Source organism: Terrapene carolina, unplaced genomic scaffold (assembly GCF_002925995.2).
Source record: "Terrapene carolina triunguis isolate 2854851 unplaced genomic scaffold, T_m_triunguis-2.0 Scaffold58, whole genome shotgun sequence".
Classification (NCBI taxonomy): domain Eukaryota; kingdom Metazoa; phylum Chordata; order Testudines; family Emydidae; genus Terrapene; species Terrapene triunguis.
The window spans coordinates 3,996,997-4,019,641 of record NW_020664409.1 but is presented as its reverse complement, the minus strand read 5'-3'; positions in this window follow the sequence as shown (position 1 = coordinate 4,019,641).

Genomic DNA, 22,645 nt, shown 5'->3' with positions numbered 1-22,645 from the left:
ACAATACGGGACAGGATATGAAGGAATGTTGCACAGCCAAGTCAATGCTTTCCAATGTACAGACACTTCACGTAGGAAACTTGGAGCCTGATCCTGAAAATCCTCACTGATGCAAGTAGTTTCAATGAAGCCAATAAAACTGCATGCATAAGGGCTACTCATGTAAGCAGGGACTGGAATGCTCCAGTTCCGGTAGATGTTTCTGTACTAACAGTTCAGCATAGTCCAGTTAGCAGTATGTCTTGAATGTAAAATATCCAACTAGTGGATCAAGTAGTGACAAAACTTCAGTGTTTTATTAATGTTAAATACCAGAACAATAAGCAAACATTTTCAGAATTTGCTCCTTTTCTGCCCTCCCTCTTTAGTAAATATTGAGTACATTTTCAGAGAAGACGATACTGACACAGTCTTCTTCATTCTGCTGAGACACATTTTCTCTCAAAAGTTCCCCTTGTACAGTGGCATTGTCAGAATTTGTAGCAGAAGCAGCTGAAGAGCACTAACTCTCTGGAGGAAGTTAATGTACATGTCAGTAAACAAAAACAAATTGTTCAGATATACCATGGAGAAAAATATGCCCAGTAACACTCAGAATTGTAAAGTAGGTGTCCAGATCAGTGCCTGAAAAACTGTGCCCTTTATTCTGAGGAATGACTTTTATGTGTGCCTCTGAGGAACAGAGGTGCTGGAACAATTTTTATAGTGGGGGTGCTGAGAGCCATTGAACCAAACTGCAAACCCTGTATGTAATGGAAACCACTTCAAGCCAGGGGGTGCAGCAGCACCCCTAGTTCCAGCACCTATGCTGAGGAATATGGGAAGGACCTGATTCACAACTAGAGAACTACTTAATCTTCCTGGACATTCACAGGGAATACGAACTGCAAAGTAAGTAGTGATAATGTAACCCACAGTCAATGTGTGTGTTACAAGTCATCCTCTGTACATGATTCACAGAAGATATGAATCTGTTACAGTTTTCAGCTTGAGTCTGGTTCTTAAATCTCTAGAGACTTGTGCATTTAGCTCCAGATATTCATGGTTCAACTCGTTAGCCAAGATGGCAAGTGTTGCATAGTATGTGGGAGTTTGTCCAGGATTTGACCTGTGCTAGGCCTCAGACTGAGTTTCTTTTTATGGCTGATCCACAGCAGATGAGAGTCTGTTACAGCCCCCAGGTTTGTAGCCTACCTCTTAAGCTGTACAGACTCATCCCAGAGTTGTCCATGCTGGAAGCCTGCACAATAACGGAATTCAATACAAAGGGCTTCAGCTTTTAAAAACATTTGCTTCGTGGTGTGTGAGCACTATAATTATGTAATCACATTGTTTCTGAGATGTACTTTGCTGCAAATACTTGTATACATTTCTGTTCTATTTTTAATCTCCTACTCCAAAGGTCTCCCTTCATTCATTCCTCCTTTCTTCTTCTCTCTACCTATTTATTCATCTTTGTCCATTCACTCTGCCTCCTGTCTCCCCCTTCACCCTAAGCCACATCTTCACAGTCAGCTCCATGCCTATTCCTCAGCCCTTTCACCAGAGCTAAAATCTTCCTCCAAGCTGATAGGAACCTGTTCTAGTCCTCCTCAGACATCTGCCCTGTGCAAGGAATAAGGGAGACACAGCTCAACGGTGACTGACCTGACTGGAGTAATAGAAGAGTAACAAGTCCCTCGTCATCCCTGACCATCAGGGCTTTCAAGGAGCAGATGCAAACTTCTGATCCCTGTGAGCAGTGGGGATCCACTGCAGCTCTGACTGAACTGTAGGTGGGGGGAGGGAGGGGGGAAGAGGGGAGAAGGGCAGGAACAGCCTTAAACCTCAGTTCCCTTGAGTGCCAATCTTGCCTGCCCAGAGCCACAACACTACCCATGGTTATCCTCTTTGATTACAGCCCACCACAACCACTTTAAAGACCCATTCAGGAGAAGAAATAAAGAATGTGTGTCAATTTAAAACCCAAGGTGGGATTTAAAGTGGGCAGAACATAATTACCTTAGCTGAATCTGAGCAGAACAGTGGGCCATGGGACCTTTAATCATCAGCTTCATCAGAATCTCAGTTTGGCATCCCATCTAACATATAGTACCTCCACCAACACAGCACTCTCTAACACCATGCTGGGACACTGCTTCAGTACAGACTCAGATAGCAGCAGGTCACCTACAACAATGCCACTTCCTGAAGTACACCTGTGTTTTCCCTGCTTCTGAGTGGGGATAAAAAAATATAAAACTAATATAGAGAGATTCAGAGAACTGATTCTGTTTCAGATTAAATTTGCAAGGAGTATCCGTGTATCTCCCTTATGGAGCAGCTCATTGTTTAATCAAACATCAGAGCTATTCCTCCCAGGAAAAGAAAGGCAACATGTCAAAAAATAGTGCCCGTCACATAGCTTAAGCATTTGTACTATTGTTAGAGTCCAGCTAAAGTGAAGCAATTGTCCCACTACAGACAGACTTGCAAAGGTGGGCTTCTGAAATTCAGAGAAAGCCACATTCTACAGCAGCTCTGGATCCTTTGATGATAGAAGATTAAGACTGAGCCTCTTAAAGTCCATAGCCAGAAAACTGTTAAGGGTCAGTGGGGAGAGTGGCCGTGGAAGTAATCTGCACTGTTTAACATCCCAAAGCTGCCCAGCTGCATTGTTCTGCACAGTTAAAGGAGCCAGAACAAAAGGGCAACTTCATAAGAGGAATGGACCACACACACCTGGTATATCATAATGGGTGCCAGGACAGGAGGAAGCAAATTCCACCCTTTGGAGAACTAAAGTATTGCTTAGATTTTTAAATGTCTAGAAAAGAAGCTGTTTAGTCCAATCCACAAGCTCATCTTTGTTGTGATCCCTACAGAGCACTTGGCCATAGCAAGGCAGCAGGTATGCTGAGTCTGCTGCTTAGTGCCATAAGCAGCATTGTGTCACAGAAACTTTTTCTCTCCCACCACCCTCCCATTTGTTTTATTCACCTGTCCCATCGTATGCTACGACTGCAAACTCTCTTGGGCAAGAAACATCTTTTTTATTGCATATGTACAGCGCTCTGCACAATGGGGCCCTGCTCCCTAATCGGGTACTAATGTAACACCTGCCAAAAGAGGCGATTATTAACAAGTCCCCACGCTGCTGTAGCTAGAGATGGGCCTGAGACACACCATTCAGATCATACCCAAACAACGCCAAAGTCCCCGTGTACTGGAATCCAGGATTCTGGTTTGGACTCCTCTTTTGCTATAATAGCGCATCATTTCAACATAGAACACTTTGCTTTAACAGGAAACAGTAGAATATATTCCCTGGCTAGAAATGTTTCTAGATGAAACCTGGTTAATAATCTCTGATTTCAGGATGCTGGTATGCTGAAATGCTATCACTTGCCACCACTGGAGAGCTCAAAATGTTTGACCACAAACTTTACTTTCCATTGCTATTGACCTTTTTAAACAAGGATGATGTCAACTCACTCATAACATCAACTTTTAAGAGGCTGAGCAAAAATGGGCATGAATTTCCTTTTCATTTCATTGGAATAACTACTGAGAAGAGGCAGCCCCAGTACTTATTTTCCCTCATCTGCTCGAACGTAAGGGGCGGCGTGCCTCTGATGGCACTATCCCCCTGCCCCAGATGTCCCTCCATAGGGACTCTGTGTGGTGTAAGGTATCACCTACCCTGCTAAGCTAGATAGCTGAGTGGATATTCTAGCAAAGAATCCCCAATGATATTGTTGAGAAGCTACAGGATGATGACTTACAACAGTAACACTTCTGTGTGGAGAAAGGCCAGCAGAGCTTCTGCATCTGTGGGACCACAAGCCTTTTCCATCTGCCAAATCCAAGGATTCTTAAACTCTCGAGGGAACAATTTACAGTGAACTGTGAGATCATCCATACTGAGAGATTCCTTGGCCCTCTGGCTCCCTTCCATAGGTTTCCCGATGGAAGAATGTGACTTAACCTTATAGTTACACATGATATTTTAACATGCCTTCCCTATAAACTGAATTATAGACTGTCAGCTTTGGCATTTTTTATGTACCTGTAAATTGGCTGCCATTAACATGCACAACAATAATAAAAAAAATACAGCTATCTGAAAGAAAATTTAATAAGGTGCGGGAGCATTCCTGTTCATGATTCTGGGAGAGAGAGTGTCTTTAACGCAAGCCTATGCTTCCTTCAAACGTGCTGTTGCTTGTCAGCAAAATGACATGTCTCATGGACCTTGTCCCCAAGTCATGATGAGTCAAATTCTGACTGAAATTACACTCATGTAATCCCAAAGAGACTAAAGGAAGTTGCACTGGCTGCAGGTCAGCATGGTATTTGGCTCTATGGATTCCTGATTCCCCATATCTCATTCGTCCTGAGGGGATCTGCCGTGGCGAAGGTACCTCTTAACAAGGCAGACAACACCATCTGGCAGCTGGTGAAGAAGTGGATGTTTCTTCCCCAGAGGGCCAGCAATGAACTGGTGTACATCTCGCACAGGCAGGGCGGCGCCAACGTCCCTCGAATGGGTGATCTGTGCGATGTTGCCGTCATCACTCAAGCCTTCTGCCTTCTGATGTGCCCGGACACCATGATGAGGAACATCGCGGAGAGTGCTCTGCAGGATGCCGTCAGGAAGCGAATCGCCAGGACCCCCTCCAACCAAGATGTTGCTACCTACCTGGGCAGCTCGCTAGAAGGTGAATTTGGAAGAGAGGGAGGGGACTTTGCTTCGCTCTGGACTCATGCCCGCAATGCTACACGACGACTGGAGAAGCGTGTCGGCTGCCACTAGACGTGGTGCGAGGAACGCCAGGAAATGGGAGTCCTGGTGCCACAGGTGAAGAACACGGAGCACACAATCGTCACTCTGAGAGCCAGAACCAAGCTGGAGAGAACCCTGAAGGATGCCATCCGCTACCAATACGTGGAAAACATGAAATGGAAGCCGGACCAGGGCAAGGCCTTCGAGGTGATGTGCAAGTGGGATGCCAGCAAACACTTCCTCCCCGGGGGCAGCTTCACCCGATTTGCCCACTGGATGTTCATCCACTGGGCCCAGCTCAACTTCGTCCTGCTGAATGGAGCCGTCTGCCACGGGAATAGGGACAAGGGATGCAGGAAGTGCAGCTATGCCAATGAGACACTATCCAACGCCTTCCATTCCTTCTAGCCCCATTCCAGAGCTTGGCAGCTGCGACACAACACCATCCAAGATTGCCTGGTCAGAGCCATCCTCCCACCTGTGGGGAAGGTAGCTGTGAACGCCGCCATCCCTGGAACCGACAGCCAACTGCAACCAGACATCATCACCGGAAGAAGATCATCATGGTGGACATCACAGTGCCCTTCAAAAACAGGAGCCAGGCTTTCCACGATGCCCGATCTCAAAAGCTGGAGAAATGTGCCCCTCTGGCTGAAACCTTGAGAGCTAAGGGTTACCAGGTTCAGACACACGCACTGATCGTCGGAGCTCTGGGCACATGGAACCCCGGTAATGAGTGAGTGCTGCGAGAATGTGGAGTCGGTCAATGCTACACTTGGCTGATGCAGCAACTCATGACGTCAGACGCCATTGGGTGGTCGAGGGACATCTACATAGAACACATTGGCAATACCAGGAGAGATGAGCTGGAGTGCAGATGAGAAGTGGAGGCGGAAAAGTAACTCCAATAGTTTCCTGATGGACTGTTTTTTCTCTAAATGGACAACCTACCCTAAATTCTCAATTACTGAGGGACAGTCTTCACTCGTTGATATATTTTGCTTTCCGCCACCAACTCTCTGTATAACTTTTTTCATGAATAATGGACCCGAATGCATGGATGCTAGATATCTAAACTGCATTCTTAAATTCATTCATCTAAATTTGGGTTATTGATGATTATGCATAATATGTATCTTATGACTTTAAAAACAAACTTTTATTTGTGGATAATCTAAGCACCATATCCCAATGTATAGACACTCTTTCCTCAACCTATGTATGCTATAATTTTTTTAACATTAGCTTTAATAAAATGTTTAAATTTGCCTGCCATGTAGTGGGTGGAGGTGAATTAATGAGAAAAGGGAAAGTAAGCTGTGCTCATTGTGTCAATAAATTATGCAGGGGGCTTCAAACCAATTCAGTCCTGTAGAAATATTAGGGATATACAGCACAGCTGCGCTTTTCAAAGCAGTCTAGGGGATTTAGACACAAGGTAAGTGGAAGATGTGAGTCCAACTCCCCTAAAGTGCTTTGAAAATCTCCACCCACATTTTTCTACATTCAAATTAAAATGAAGATAAAGGACATTTAAAAAAAAACAAAGTCTACATTCATATGTACTCTACCACATTGGCTATTGCAGCTAAGATCTCTGGATGCCTGACTTTTAACTAAACAGGTTTATATAACACCACACATAGATTTTGTCTTTATTCTATAGTATTACATTGTCATATCTTGCTGAAAAAAGATCAGTGAAAGCCAAGTGACAATAAGTATGGACAGTCCCAGAAATGGTGATGATGTGCTGCAAAAGATTCATTGTGAGGACTCCATCTACCTCTGATATGGTTCCTGAAAGGACATTCTTTCGTTCCTTTCTGCAAGGGGGCATAAGCATTCTGCATTTTTAACTCAAAACATACAATGTTATCTGCTTCTAGTCTCTTGTGTAACTTTGCAGGAATGTGGAAAGACTTTCCGGGCTCTGGGAGGTTAGGGGTTGGTGGTGGGGGTGGGGGTGTATGTGTTGGAATCAGGACCGTCATAAGCATTGGCTTTTTGGGATATGAAGTTATTGCAATTAAGATATAAGCCGGATGTGTGGGCTAAAGAACCCTGCTGATATCAGAGGCATTTATTGATAATGCAAATTCTGTTGAGGAGATCTGGGGAATTGTTGTCTTTCAGGCTTTTCTATGCAAGTGAACAAACCATATGGATTTATCAAAAAAACACAACACTTTATCTAAGTCGGGAGAAAGTGAACAGTGTTTATTTTACTGCAGAGGAATGTTCCTTTCAGATTTTTAGAGACAATAGTCTGGGCTACCACTGTATATTGCATGGCTTACTATAAACATAGTGCCTTGGCTCAGTCAATACTGTTTTAAACTTTACATGATTTATTATGTGCATTACTGTATCACCGAGGAGCCTCCCATTGGGTGAGGTGCTATGCTAACACAGAACAAAAAGATGGTCCCGACCCCAAGTAGCTAAGCTAAGGGCTGGTCTATATGAAAATGTTGTGTGTGGCGAGCTGGGGTGTCCATTTACCCTAGACAACCCTGGTATGCATTAAGAGGCTGTGTGGATCTTGCTGCTGTGCATTAAACATTTTCTAGTGCACGTCAATCTACTCGCATTTCAAAGCAGGGTAGATCAACACACCTGACGGAACTTTTAGTGTGCAGCAACAGGGTCCCCATGGCCACTTAGTCTGTGGCAGGTAGTGCAGGGTAGGGTCATAGCCCACCTTGCTGCAAACTAAGGATACGTTCTGACAAGCCCCCAGCAACGTTCAAATGAAAGTGCCTAAATCTATTATAGAAAAGAGCAAAGTGTGGTCTGGTGCTTAAAGCAGAAGCCTGTGATCTTTCTTCCCCCCTATTACTATGTGATCATGAGCCAATAACTTTTCTATGCCTAAGTTTGCCCAGATGTACCCATAATATTGTCTGTTAATAATAATTGTGTTGGGAAATGGAGATCACACATTAATAAGGTCTTATTGATAGGAATGACCAGGGGGAAGACGGCAGAGAAATGAAGGATAGTGGGAGGAACCGTGCTTTGCAGCATGCTCTACTCTAGAGGCGGTGAATGCTCACACAGATCTTCCATATGTAAGTAGATGATGCTCGACACAACATTAACTCAGCCGCTACACCTGTAACCCTTCTCAGAGAGCATGTAGAAATAAACCAACCCCCAAACAAAACAGCATTCCCACACTGAATTTCTGTAAGTAGATAAAAAAAAAAAGCTGAAAGGTACTTCCATGATCAGAAATATCGTCCAAAAATCTTCACAGGCTATGCGTGAGTGACATTTCTTCTGGCCTGTGTACAATGTGGCAGGCTGTCCTGTGCCTATTTTGGGGCCTTTTTGCTCCGAACTGAAGACAATGGCACAACTCCCACTGATGTCAGTTGGAGCATGGTTGCGCTCTACTGCTTCCTGGGGGAGAGCTGCATCAGAGAGACAGTGAGTAAAAATATCCCAGTCTCAGTGTGTGTGGGCCCTGATGGCTCTTTGGGCTTGATCCTAAAGGGTGCTGAGCACTCCAGCCCCAATTCAGCATGCAGCTGCTTAAGTGATTTACTGGCTCAGGTCCTACAGGCTCAGCACCTTGCGGGATCGAGCCTTTGTTGGTTGAGGGTTCAGTTGGGTCAGTGCTGTAGATGAAGCAGCCGCTAGCCGACCCACTTCCCACACCTTTATGTGCCGGGCCGGATTAACTCTCCTGTGGGCCTGGGGCTATTAGATTTTGTGGAGCCCCTGGGGGTTTGCAGTGTGGGAGTGGGCTCAGGGCTGGGGCAGGGGATTGGGGTGTTGGAGGGGGTGCAGCTCCAGCTGGGGGGGGCAGGGGGTTGGGGTGTGGCAGGAGGTTCGGGGTGCGGGCTCTGGGTGGGAGTTTGGGTGCAGGAGGGGGCTCTGGGCTGGGGTAAAGGGTTGGGGTGCAGGCTCCAGCCAGGAGGCGCTTACCTGGGGCAGCTCCCGGTCGGTGGTGCAGCGGGTTTAAGGCAGGATCCCTGCCTGCCCTGGCTCTGTGCTGCTCTGTTCCCCGAGGTGGGCAACATGTCCAGCCCCTAGGCAGAGGGGCCAGGCCACTCTGTGCAGTGCACAATGCCAGTGCTTGTGGGCGCTGCCCCCACAGCTCCCATTGGCTGCGGTACCCAACGAATGGGAGCTGCAGAGCCCGTGTTGGGGGCGGGGGCAGCGCACAGAGATTCCCTAAATGCCCCTTGCCTGGTGGGGGTACCGAGGCGCAGGGAACAGTGTCTGGCCCACAGCACGGAGACTTGCCGCGGGCTGGATGAAAAGAAGCAGTGGGCCGCAACTGGCCCCCGGGCCTGCGGGGCCCCCCCTTAGCCCAAGGCCCTGGGCAGCAGCCCCTAAAGCCCCTACATTAATCCGGTCCTGTTTGTGTGCACGTCTCCTCTAGAGAAATGCATCATGTGCAAGATCAGATCATTGGTAAGTGTCTTCACTTATGGGCCCCAGTATGTCAGAGTGATTCATGGCTCCACAAATGAAATCCTGTCTTTCCAATAAAATATGTTAAATTCCAGCAGCGTGAAGTAAAGTAACACCCATGCGCTTTTTAGGGTCAAGTAAAGTCATGGGAGTCAGTGTACTAAGTAGAGTTCATAAGAAGTGTATTTTCGTGCTTCCGGATTTTGTGTTCTAAAATATTTTTCTGTTTCAGTAATATTTCAACTCTGTCTAGTTTTTGATGTTCTCCAGGTGGAGACTGACTGAGTCATTTCCATCTGAACTGTGAGGATAACCATTAGCAGGCAGTGTTATGGAAAATGAAGCAAATAACAAACTAGGCTTAGGACAATTTTATGGCTCATTCATGTGAAACCTGTGCTGGCTTCTTGAATTATATCAAATAATTCATGCTGTGTTAATCACATGGAGAAGTGAGTTAACAGAATGATGTGGATGTGTATATTAAATGGTCCAAGACAATAGAGCTCAGCTTTATTGTTTGAGACCTTTAAGGTAGAATACTGGGGCCAGATGAGATGTTTCCCTGACTTGGGCCAAAATATACCAACAAAATGCCAGTGTAAATGAAACCTGAACAAACAGAGACTCACATGAGCTGGTACCTTTGGAAGGTTGGTGATGAGACACTTGTCATGGGACATGTGGAAGCCCTTCTGCATATTGTCTATGGATTTGATGCTTAAAGAACTTTGAGGTGGCTGCATGCCTGACTATAGTTTGCAGAACTGTAATAAATAGTTTTAGTACAGTATCTAAATGTACATAAGTATTCCAAAAGACCGGTATTGCAGTAATTAGCAGCTGCACAACAGTACTGGAAGCACACACACTTGTTTTAGATTTCTTTATGTTATCACACTAATTGGTTATCACTAACAAATTTTAGTTGGAAGATAAAAACTTTAAAACAAAGAGCCAGGATGACCTTGTGTTTTGTTCATCATTGTTGCTGTGAATAAAGTTAGTTCAGGAGTGGCTCTGGGTTTGTGTGTTTGATGACACAGCTTCTCCTCAAAGAAGCTTAGGTATGCCACACTGATGATTTTCCTTGTGTGTTGTAACCATTTCCTCTATTCCTTGTCTGTTTTTGTCTTTTTAGATTGTAAAAAGCTCTTTTTGGCAAAAATTCCATACGTGATTAGTGAGTTTTGGGTGCTATTGTAATCTTAACAAATATAATCATCATAATTTTATTCTTATAACTGGGCATTTCTTGTCTAAGTAGCTTATGGCACACTATCATTAATTCAGAGCAGTTTGTCCTTGCAGATAAGAAATGTAAATTAAAATGTAAGTTTTTCAAGGCGTAGATAACATAGTTTCATACATAAATTCCACAAAGTTTGATAGCTTATTTTTATAGCCATTAGTGGTGAATGAAAGTAATGTGCAGGAACTGACTCAGCATACTGTATATACACACCAAATAACATCAAATGCCGATGTTATCTTATCAAAGTAGAGCATACTTTTATATGTAAATGTTACCTAGCTACAATAAATAGCATTTACAGTGAGAAACACTGTGTATTCCAGTTCTCTAGTTACTATATGTGGTTTTACAGTACTGTTTTAAATTTACACAAATTTGTGTATGGGTTAATAGTTTACTTTCCCTATTGTTTAGCTTGTTGTTTGCATATTGAATATCATAAGAGTGAGCCTTAAAGGGGCTGAAATGGGCCAGATCCTCAAAGGTCTTTAGGTTCCCAACTCCCATTGGCATCAATGCAAAATTATTTCAATGGAAATTAGGAGCCTAGACACCTTTGAGGATCTGGGTCAATATGCCCACCTGACATGAGTTGGTGTCAGTTTAGTTTCTGTTGAACACGTGAAATTCACACATGGAAAGGATGCAAAATCAGGACTTTGAGTGACATATTTTTATAATTATCCTTATCAGATACCAGAACTTCTCGTTTTCTCTGCTGTCATAGCATTTGGATTCATACTTATTTTTAAACAGAGGCTATTTAGCACTGAGAAATCAATTGCATACTCAACTGAAAGAGCAAAAACATGTGGGCATGGACATCTATTTGATGAAGACATTGGATTCCCAGTATAATTAGGGGTGCAAAATTGTGGTTCTAGACTTTTTCTATGGATTTGCACTCCAAAAAGTCAATGTTTGCTTTTATTTATTAAAAAAGGTCATTTTAACTGGCCTAATCCCACTGAAGTCAGTGGGATCACACCAGGGTTGAAGCTGGCAACTATGTTAATACTGAGAGACCATTTATAATCTGAATGCTATTAAGAGGATTATCTTTTTGCTGGGAAATGTGGCTCTTCTTAGTAGGATCCCATTGTAACCTCTTAAATACTTCATTTAGAAGAATGTCATTTTGTGATGGGTCATTTCATTTCCTCCTCAATTCCTGAAACAAAATAAATGAATATAAGATACTATGTCCAGGAAAACCATTATTCTAATTGTAAAAATAGGAAAAAAGGTCAACAAATTTAAACAATAGAATTCTGGTAACTATTTGGAAAAAGCTTCTTGCTGCAATGAAGCTGGCTGCTTTCTTAACGATGTGGTTGTGATGTTCCCCTGGTGTTATCTGGACCGGTGATCTGCTAGGTCACTCCAATCCTTGACTCTGGGAGCCAGCCTTACCTTGCTCTGCTGTGAGAACCCCCACTTCTGGGATGTTCACGCACAGCCTCTGGCATGTAAGCTGCTCCCAGCTACTTGCAACTGAATGACTCTAGCCAATATCTCCAGTCCCAGACACAACCCTAAGAACCTCCGTCTTGCAGTGACCGGTTATGCCCGCTGGACGCTGCAAGCTTATATGAGTTCATCAATTTAACAAAGAAATCGATATGTACCAGGCTTGTTATCCCAAGGGGAGTCTCTGACACACTTCAAACCAAATGCACTGCTTCGGGTAGAATAAACAAACAAATTTATTAACTATGAAAGATAGATTTTAAGTGATTATAAATCAAAGCATAAGAAGTCAGATTTGGTCAAATGAAATAAAAGCAAAACACATTCTAAGCTGATCTTAACACTTTCAATGCCCTTACAAACTTAGATACTTCTCACCACAGGCTGGCTGGTTGCTCTTCAGCCAGGCTCTCCCCTTTGATCAGCGCTTCAGTTGCTTGGTAGTGGTGTCTGTAGATGTAGGTTGAAGAGAAAGGAAGAGCATAGCAAACGTCTCTCTCTTTTATCATGTCCTTTCTTCCCTCTTGGCTTTGCCCCCTGCCTTCAGAATCAGGTGAGCATTACCTCATCGCAGTACCAAACTGACCAAAGGAAGGGGGTGACTCACTCGAGAGTCCAACAGATCCTTTGTTGTTGCCTAGGCCAGTGTCCTTTGTTCCTGTGAGGCTGGGATGGGTTTGTCCCATACATGCCCTGATGAGGTGTGAACTGCCCCTCTACTTCTGGAGAGTTTTTGCCTGGGCTTGCTTTAAGCCATGAGGACCCATTTTCAGCCTCATAGCTATATACATGAAATTACAACCAATAACATTACTATAACATTACTATAACAACGATTACTATAACATTACTATAACAACAATGGTCAGTACATCATGAGCCTTCTGAAGACACCTGACAAACTTTGCATTAGATAACACACAATCATATGATAAGGATGAACATGGGGGTGCTGGGTGTTCCCTGAGATAGAGAACGTCACAGTGGTATGTACAAAAACAATCCTCAGAGAATAAAGAATGTGGATCAGTCAATATTGTGGTAGCAGTCATTAGAGCACAATTCACTACTGATTATTAATAACTCCCAGGTGCTGCTGCTACTGTCCTTCATGCAGAGTTATACTGCTTTGTTTAAAAATTAAAATGGATTCAACCCTACATTTTCCAAGTGTTCCATGTGGAATTAATGTTAATGGTTGTGATGCAGATAAGTTCTAGAACACTGCTTTTGCGTTAAAGTGTGCTAAGCCACCGAGTGCATCTTTGAGGTATGTTTACTTCTACATTTTGACAAAGTGATCCACAAACAATTTATACTTGAAAGCAGGGGTCAAAGAAGAAGAGGAAGGGCAATCTTGTGGTTTAAGCACAGGACTGGAAGTCAGGACACATGGGGTCTAAGTCTCTGGTGTGTTGCGCTTTGTATAATTATTTACACTAGGACAAAGTTGGTGTAAAATGTTACTAAGCTAGCAGAGTCGCACACTTAATAGCTTGTGGAGGCCAAGCTCACTTTACATACCAGGTGCTCCCCTTGAATTCCTCCATTCCCTCCCACAGGCTACCTGTGTGCTCTCATCATGGTCTATTTCCAGGGCCAATCAAAAGGGGGGCCAGGAGGGCCATTTGGCCTGGGCCTCAAGCTCAAAGGGGGCTCATATTTAGGCACTTGTTAATTTTTTGGCATTTGATAAGTTTTGCAACTTGTTTTTATGCGCATCCCTATTGGACCAAAATGTGACACATTATCTCAGCTTAGAGCTGCAAATTTAAGCAAATAAGAGATGTGATTTGGTAAAAGACATATTTGTTTTTTGTTAACTGATATAGATTTTGTCATATTAAAGAGTTAAAAATGTTCATAAATGTTAATAAAAAATATATAGGTTTTGATGGCACAAAATTAGACCGTGATGAACGTGTCCTCTCAGATCAGCTGATAATATAAACAAACCACTACTAGTGGCTGGTGCTGGATCAAGTGTGTGTTGAAAGGGAGAGAATTGTTACATTTTAGTGTCTTTATAGTTTTACGTCTAGTTGACTAAGGAATTATTTATGTGTGACAATTCCTCATTATTATCTTCATATGGTAGCTAAAAGAGGTGACTGGTTGGTTGGTTGAGCCCTAGCTTGGTAGTTTGACCATCATCATAGGCTTTCGTAGTCTATAGGCCCAGATTCAAGGTGAAAATTTGTGAGGACAATCTCGTACAGTGAGTTTCATGAGGACACACGTTCAAAATTTTTGTTCATTATCCCTTTGTTTGTATTCGTGTCTGTGTTTACTATATATATATATATATATATATATATATATATATATATGTCATCCCCTTGTCTTCAGCTCAGCCTGTTATATTATACCTTGCGTGCTTGAGTTTTGATTCAGTGATAAGGATAATAACCTGTCTGACTCTTCCATTTTGTGTTCTTAATTAGTATTCCTTCGTTTTAAGTCTTTTCAGCATTTGTGTACATATTTACAGTAGAAGATTTCAAGTGTAGATAAGCTACTTATTTACAGCAGAATATTTCAAGTGTAGCTAGGCTACATATTGACCAGATAGACCACAATGAAGAGGAGATTTGAAAGTGGTGCAAGCAAGAGACGGTGAAAACAACTGAGTGAAGCAGCAGCTAAGAGCTCAAAGCCAATAACTTCATTTCTCAAACCACTGAAAAACACACTTTACCCAACAAACAATGCTACAGATAATGAAAACTCCGCAACTGCCAATACCTGAACAAATGCCAATACCTGAACATGAGGACAGTAGTCAAGAAGGAGATGTGCCAACAGTAACAGATGCAGCAGAAGATCCTGTGTACGATCAAGAAACTCAACAGCAACAGGAAGATGTAGATTTTATACAGCAAGAGCAATATATGAGTACTACAGGTTTGACTGTGACTGACATTGGAATTATTGACAAGAACAATGCTGCCCAAATGCAATCTTTTCTTCAAATTATTTTGAAATTCCAAGTAACATTCCACGAGATGCTGATAATCATGCTTTCCCTACTTGTCTGCTGACAAAAACTATTCCAAATGGTGAGACCTGCACAAGAGACTGGTTATGCTGGAATACGGAAAAACAATCTCTGTACTGTGCATCCTGCTTCATTTTGAACAAAATTGCTGCAAATGCATCAGTTCTCTCTGATCAATCAGGATGGAGCATCAACAGAGGTTGGAGGAAATTGAAAGACCGAATACCATCACATGAGAGTTCAATGTCACACAAAGAAAACTATGTTGCATGGAAATCAGCCAGTAGGGTAGCATCAGCTGAAAGTTCAGTTGAGAATTTACTCTTGACTGACCTCTGTACAGAAACTAATAACTGGAAAAAACTTCTTGAGCACATCCTGATTGTCATCCTTTTTCTTTCTGACCAGGGATTGGCTCTCTTTGGTTCCAGTCAACGTATTGGTGATTGTGCAAATGGAAACTTTCTAGGCATAGTTCAGCTCCTCAGCAAATATGAACCACTTTTATCAGAGCACGTTAAATGTGTTTGAGAATCGCAAGAGAGTCAAAAGCGTATGCAAGTCCATTATCTCTCCATACGCATACAAACGAGTTTATTGAGCTATGTGGGTCATTCATACAAACAACAATTCTTGATGAGATTTGAAATGCCAAGTATTTTTCTAATATTGTTGATGCCACTCCAGATTGTTCTCACAAGGAATAGACTACTATGGTTATTTGATATATTAAGATTGTAGACAGCTCAACATTTTCAATTGAAGAAAGATTTATTTTGTTTGATAATTTCACGAGAAAAACTGAAAAAGAAATTGCTGCTCGAGTACTAGCAATTCTAGAAGGTTTTAAGTTAGATTTTCAAGTCTGCATTGGTCAAGCCTATGACAATAGATCTAATATGGCTGGGAAGTGCAAAGGTGTACAAGCAGTTCTGCTTGAGCATAATTCAAACTGGATTTTCTCCAGCTGTGGAAACCACACACTAAACCTTGTAGGTGTTGACTGTGCTGAATCATGCAAGGAGGTAATTACTTACTTTGGAACTATTCAGCAATGTACAATCTCTTCAGTAGCAGTCCACAAAAGTGGGAAATTCTGAAGCAATATCTTCCTGTTTCACTGCCTGGGATGTACAAAACTAGATGGTCTGCACGGACTGATGGTGTTCAACCAGTTGTGCAGCATTTGAATTCAGTGAGAAAGGCTTTAAATGAGCCCATGCGTCTGACAAAGTGGGTATTCACCCACAAAAGCTTATGCTCCAATACATCTGTTAGTCTATAAGGTGCCACAGGACTCTTTGTTGATTTTTAAATGAGCTTGACTCTCTCAATCTCACTGCACAGGCTACAAACTGAACTTCAGCCTATTCAGAAGCACATGTCCAAATTTGAATGCATTCTGATGTCAACTTTGTGGATGAAGCTACTTACAACAAATCCACCAAACTAATCTGGTAATTGAAGCACACAATGCTACACTTGATGTTGAGAGGGATAACATTGAAAGTCTTATCAATGACATTCAATAGATTCGTGAACAATGGGATGTGATCCTGACTAAGTCCAAATTAGTAGCACAGAATATTGGCATTTCATCTGAGTTCTCCACCAATCGCCACTTACCTATTGAATCCGAAGGTGAGCAGCATTATAGGGTCAATGTCTTCCTTGTCATCATTGACTCTATTCATTCAGGTCTTCACGTAGATTTGAGTCACTGCGACTAATTTATACCCTTTTTGGGTTTCTTTGGCGTGGTCCACACTAACCCCCCACTTCGAACTAAGGTACGCAAATTCAGCTACGTTAATAACGTAGCTGAATTCGAAGTACCTTAGTTTGAACTTACCGCGGGTCCAGACGCGGCAGGCAGGCTCCCCCGTCAATGCCGCGTACTCCTCTCGCCGAGCTGGAGTACCGGCGTCGACGGCGAGCACTTCCGGGATCGATTTATCGCGTCTAGACAAGACGCGATAAATCGATCCCAGAAGATCGATTGCTTACCGCCGGACCGGGAGGTAAGTGTAGACCTACCCTTTGGCAGTTCAACAGACTGAGTAATGAAGATCTACTTTCAGCAACAGTACAACAAAGAAATCTCAAAAGATCTCAGTACCAAGGTCATCTTCCTCAAACGAATATATTCCATGAACTTTAAATTGGATTGCAAGCCAAAGGAATTGCTTCAAGAAATACTCGAACTTGGACTCTCTGGGGTGTTTCCTAATATCACAATTGCATTGCGTATTTTTGTCAGTTTGCCTGCATCAGTGGCTTCAGGTGATCGCACCTTCAACTTGTTGAAGCAGGTGAAGAACTATCACTGTTCAACTATGGGACAAGAGCATTTGAATGGGCTCACCATGCTTAATATTAACTGTGACATTGCACAAAAGCTAGATTTTTCCTCAATAATTAGTGCATTTGCACAGAAAAAGGCTAGAAAAGCATTTGTTAAATAAAAAAATATTCAAATTATGTCTCACTCTTTCTTTGGTGCCTTATTTTGTTTTCATGTGTCATCATTTTTTATTTTTATTATGGCTAGAGGCCTCAAAAGCTGGAAGTGGCCCGGGCCTCTCTGGACCTATGAGAGGACCTGCCTATTTCAGGGACCTGATGGAATCCTCCCACACCCCCTCCCTCATGCTAGGGTCTCTATGTGCCCCCTCATCCCACCTCCTCCCATGCCAGAGTCTCCCAGTCTCTCCTCCATGCTATGGGCTCTGGGTACAACCTTATTCCCCGCATGTGCTATCCCTGCCCTGGCCACAGGACCCACCCACTGCCCCCCAGTTTGCTCCATTCTCTGATCACCACCAGATGCTCTATGTGCCTCCCTTTGTTCCCATGCAAGAGGCTCCGTGTGCACCCCCATGTCTCCTCAATCCCTCCTACCATTCTTATTCTCCATTTGTTAACCTTTTAAAACTGTATTGGGAGGATGAGCAGAGCTAAAAGGAGAGGTATTGATATAATCAAAGGTGTTAACAGCTGCCATCAAAATGGTTACAGAGATGGTTGAAGCTGTGGCTTTGGTAACCAGATGCCAGGGGCTGTGTCCCCTATTTCCTCCTTTCAGTTTTTCTAATTTCCCCCAAAATCAATAGGGTTCTGCCCATTGACATCCAAAACATTCCCGGAAATTTTAGAATTGATAGGATGTGGTGTTCAAAAGTTATTGCATTACATTCAAACAGAGAACAGCTATCAAGTAGAGTATATGGCCTTGCAGACTTGGCCAATCTGAATGATAGGTCTGGTCTACACTACAGACCTATATCAATATAACGACATTGCTCAGGAGTGTGAAAAATCCATAGCCTTGAGCAACATAGTTATACTGACCTAACCCCCTATATAGCCAGTGCTATGTCGGCGGGAGAGCTTCTCCCCCGACATAACTACTGCCTCTCAGGGAGGTGGATTAACTATGCCCACAGGAGAGCTCTTCTTTAAAGCACTGTGCCAATGCAGCATTTTAAGTGTAGACATGCTCATAGTGTTTGCACTCACTTTGCAGGCTGTCATAAATATAAAGGGAAGGGTAACAACCTTTATGTTTGCAGTAACATACAATTCCTCCTGGCCAGAGGTACAGAATCACTTACCTGTAAGGGGTTAATCAGTTCAATTAACCTAGCTGGCACCTGACCAGAAGGACCAATGGGGAAAGAAGCTACTTTCAAATCTGGGGGTGGGGGTGGGGTTTCTTTGTGCTCTCTTTGTTGTTCCCTCTCAGGACAGAGAGAGAGACCAAGAGGTAAACCAGCTCCTAAAAAGATACCTGAAATGATACATCTAAAATTACAGAAATTGTAAGTAAAGGCAAGGAAATGTGTTAGATTATCTTTTGGTTTAGCTTGTGAATTTTCCCTATGCTAAGAGGTAGTTTATTCCTGATTTTAGAACTGTGAAGCTAAGTCCAGAAGGGAGTCCTCTGTGTTTTAAATCTTTTTATCACCCTGTAAAGTTACCTTCCATCCTGATTTTACAGAGGTGCTTCTTTTACTTTTTTCTTTATAATAAAGTTCTTCTTTTAAGAACCTGATTGATTTTTAGTGTCCTAAAAACCCAAGGGTTTGGTCTGTGCTCACTTTGTTAACCTATTGGTTAGTATATTATTCTCAAGCCTCCCCAGGAAAGGGGGTGAAGTGGCTTGGGGGAATATTTTGGGGAAATAGGGACTCCAAGTGGTCTTTTTCCTGAATCTTTGTCTAAATCACTTGGTGGTGGCAGCAATACCGTCCAAGGACAAGGAACGATTTGTGCCCTGGGGAAGTTTTTAACCTAAGCTGGTACTTATAAGCTTAGGGGGTCTTTCATGCGGGTCCCCACATCTGTACCCCAGAGTTCAGAGTGGGGAGGAAACCCTGACACAGGCATATAAATGACCACACAAGATGCTGGGCAATGGAGTAGCAGGCCCATGGTTTCTACTATAGGCTCTGCTACCATCTGACCTTTGACAACTTCTCTGTGACTCTGTTTAATCATCTGTAAAATGTAAGGCTCCATTCACTGAAGTTTGTAAATTGTTTTGAAATCCCTGGATGCACCAGAGAACTGGAGGTATCAAAGTAATTTACTTTATTTTACATTACTTAGATGCTTAAACTCAATGGGTAGATTGCAAAACTTAACACATTTAAAAATCTTGCTGTTAGGTACTAGCATCTGTAATACTATGATATATGTCAACATCAGTCCTCCAGGGGATAATGGACAATACTTATGTAAAAATAGTGAATTTGGTAAAAGGCAAGATTGATTGTTGTGGAAATAGTTTTGTGAGTTGGTTCATTACTTCATAGGAAAACCGTTAAGATGTCAGCTAAAGAACACGCTGAAGCAATATCATTTGAAAGGAAGATTGATGTGCTAACTGCATGCAAATCAACAGGTATTGTGTAAGTATTCTTACCTGATGTGGTAATTAATAGCTACACAGGTTTCACTTGGTAATAAACATGTAATCACACAGCAATTATATGTTCCTTATGTTATCTCTTGTAGATCCAAAAGTAGTTACCATGCACCCTGCAGCTTGGTTTACAAACAAGAAAAAAAATTCATTGCCTGTGTATTTGCATGGCACTTTCCGGGTCAGTACCCTCCATGCTACTCGGAAGCACAGCACCTGATTCTCCTTTACTCCTTTACAGTGGTGGAAAGCTGATGTAATTCCACTGATTTCAATGGAGTTACACTGGTGTGAAACTAGTGGAACAGAGAGACGATTCACAGGGGCGGCAGGTTTGTATAATTTTTGGTGGTTCCCAGGGAGAGGGCAGGGTCCAAGTCCTGCCCTCTCCCCCGCCCCACACCTGCCTTGTAAGCCGATATATATTTTTTTAAATAATGTAAAAATGTGAGGGCTCTGGCGTGGGGTTGGTGATGAGGGGTTTGGGGTGTAGGAGGGGCTCAGGCAGAGGGTTGGGCTGTGGGGGTGAGGTTGGGGATAAGGGGTTCACATTGCAGGAGGGGGCTCAGGGCTGGGGCAGAGGGTTGGGATGCAGGGGGTGAGGGCTCTGGCTGGGGGTGCAGGATCTCAGGTGGGGTGGGGCCAGGGATGAGGTGTTTGGGGTGCAGGCAGGCTGCCCCGGGGCTGGGGCCAGAGAGGAGGACTCTTCCCCCCCCCCCCAGCCAGCAGCAGCAAGCTCTGGGGGAGGACCCCCCCTGGCAGCTCACTCACCTTGCACCACTGTCACTGCATGTGCTCCTAGGGCCCCTCTCAGGTCCAGGAAGCCCCCTCACCTCCCCTGTGGTAGGTGCTGGGGCGGGGGCTGCCATCATGTGTGCACCTCCTCCCCCGCTGCTGCCTCTCACTGTAGCCTCACTGGGGGTGGGGGATGGGGCAGGAGTGGTGACTGTGGGCCAGGGGCCCCCTGTGTTGGCGGAGGGTCCTGCCAGAAAAGGGAAGGGTCCGTCCGTCCGAAGCGAAAGGGCAGGGTCAGCCTGCCCTGACACTAGGGTTGGGGGACACTAGGACCCTGCAGTGGCAGCTGATGCTGGGAACCGGCAGAGCGCAGCGCAGCGCGGAGCTGCAGGGGGCAGCTGCCCACTGCCCATAGCATAGGCAGGAATGCTTGGGGGAGTTGCGTGGGGGTAGGGGAGAGACCAAGCCCCAAACATTGTGGAGCCGGGCCCCCAGATCCTGAATATTGCTGGAGCATGGGCACCACGGGCCCATATAACTCGTCGCCCCTGACGATTCAAGCTCCTAGGCTTTGTCTGCCTTATACACCTAGAGATGTATTGGGTGGCAATGGTAGGGAGCAGTGATGATTAGTGGCTGGAGGCATCATGCCTGCACTGGCCACACGCAGGCCAGATGCACAAGGGTCACTGGGGAAGTGTATGCTTAGACATGCAGCGTGCATTTTCCCAGTGGCAGCCTCTGGGCGCCAGCAGGTTCATAAAGTGAGGTGGGTCCGAACCACCACCCAGCTACCCATCAGTTTACACTCCCTTTGGGTTTTTACAGCCTCCCCAGCAGTGTCAGTCACCACCACGACCCGTCGTGCTCAGTGAAGGCTAACTGCAGCACTAGGGCTGATTTCCACATGGCTGCACTCCTGTGCCCTCTTCTCCTCTCTAGCACTTTTGCCCATGGGAGGCTACAGTGTATTTACTGCCCTTCTGGGGTATTCTTCCCTTCTAAAATACAGCAACACCACCACAAAATCCAAACAAACCGTTCAAGGAGCAGTGTTTTGACAAGATGAATTTACTGTCTTTTAGCTGCTCTGAGCTTCTAATTCATATATTTTGAGGCCAGAAGGGACTACTATGATCCTTTAGTCCAACCCACTGTAGAACACAGGCCCATAGAACCCAGTAATTCCTGCATCAAGCCCCAAACTTCTGGATGAGCTGGAGAATATCTGCTAGAAAGACATCCAGTCCTGATTTCAAGACTTTAAGTGATAGAGAATCCAACACATCCCTAGGAAAATCGTTCCTATGGTTAATTAGACTCACTCTAGTCCCCACTTCTGGTCCTTTATAATGTCTTTCTCTTCCCTCCCCCTCCCTCAGGCACCCAATGGGAGAGTTCTTCAAGCAAACAAACCAAAGAAAAGCCCTCTCCCCTCTTCCTTCTCTTATGAGAGAGGGGAGTCTGTAGGAAAACAAAGAGAGGCACCAGAGACCTGGATATCAGGCAGTCTTCCTGGGTCAGCCCATTGGGCTCATTCCACAGTGGGGTGTGGGGTCTACCTCCAGCCCCTCCTCTTGGGGCATACTGCTTTGCAGCAGGGTCATGCAGCTTTGGGAGCAGCAGTGTCTGCCCCGATCTCCCTCTCAATGGGCCCGTCTCTAATGTCTGAGGCAGGGCAGCCTTCACCCTAGCAGGTTTTCCCTTTTAAGCTTCCCCCTCTCCCGCCAGAACAAGCCTTACAGGTGCACCTTGTTGGTGTTGAACAGGCCCAGAGGAGCTCTTTTGTCCCCTCTGGGCCAGAGTGAGGGCATGTCCCTTCACACGCTGTTAAAGAAGTGTGGCTCATTTCTCATTTGGCTTTGCCTAGCTTCAGCATCCACTTGTTAGATCTTGATACACCTTTGTCTGCCAGATTAAAGCAGTGGTTCTCAACCATGGTTACGTGTACCCTTGGAGGTACGCAGAGATCTTCCAGGGGTACATCAACTCATCTAGAGCTTTGCCTAGTTTTACAAGAGGCTACATAAAAAGCACTAGTGAAGTCAGTACAAACTAAAATTTCAT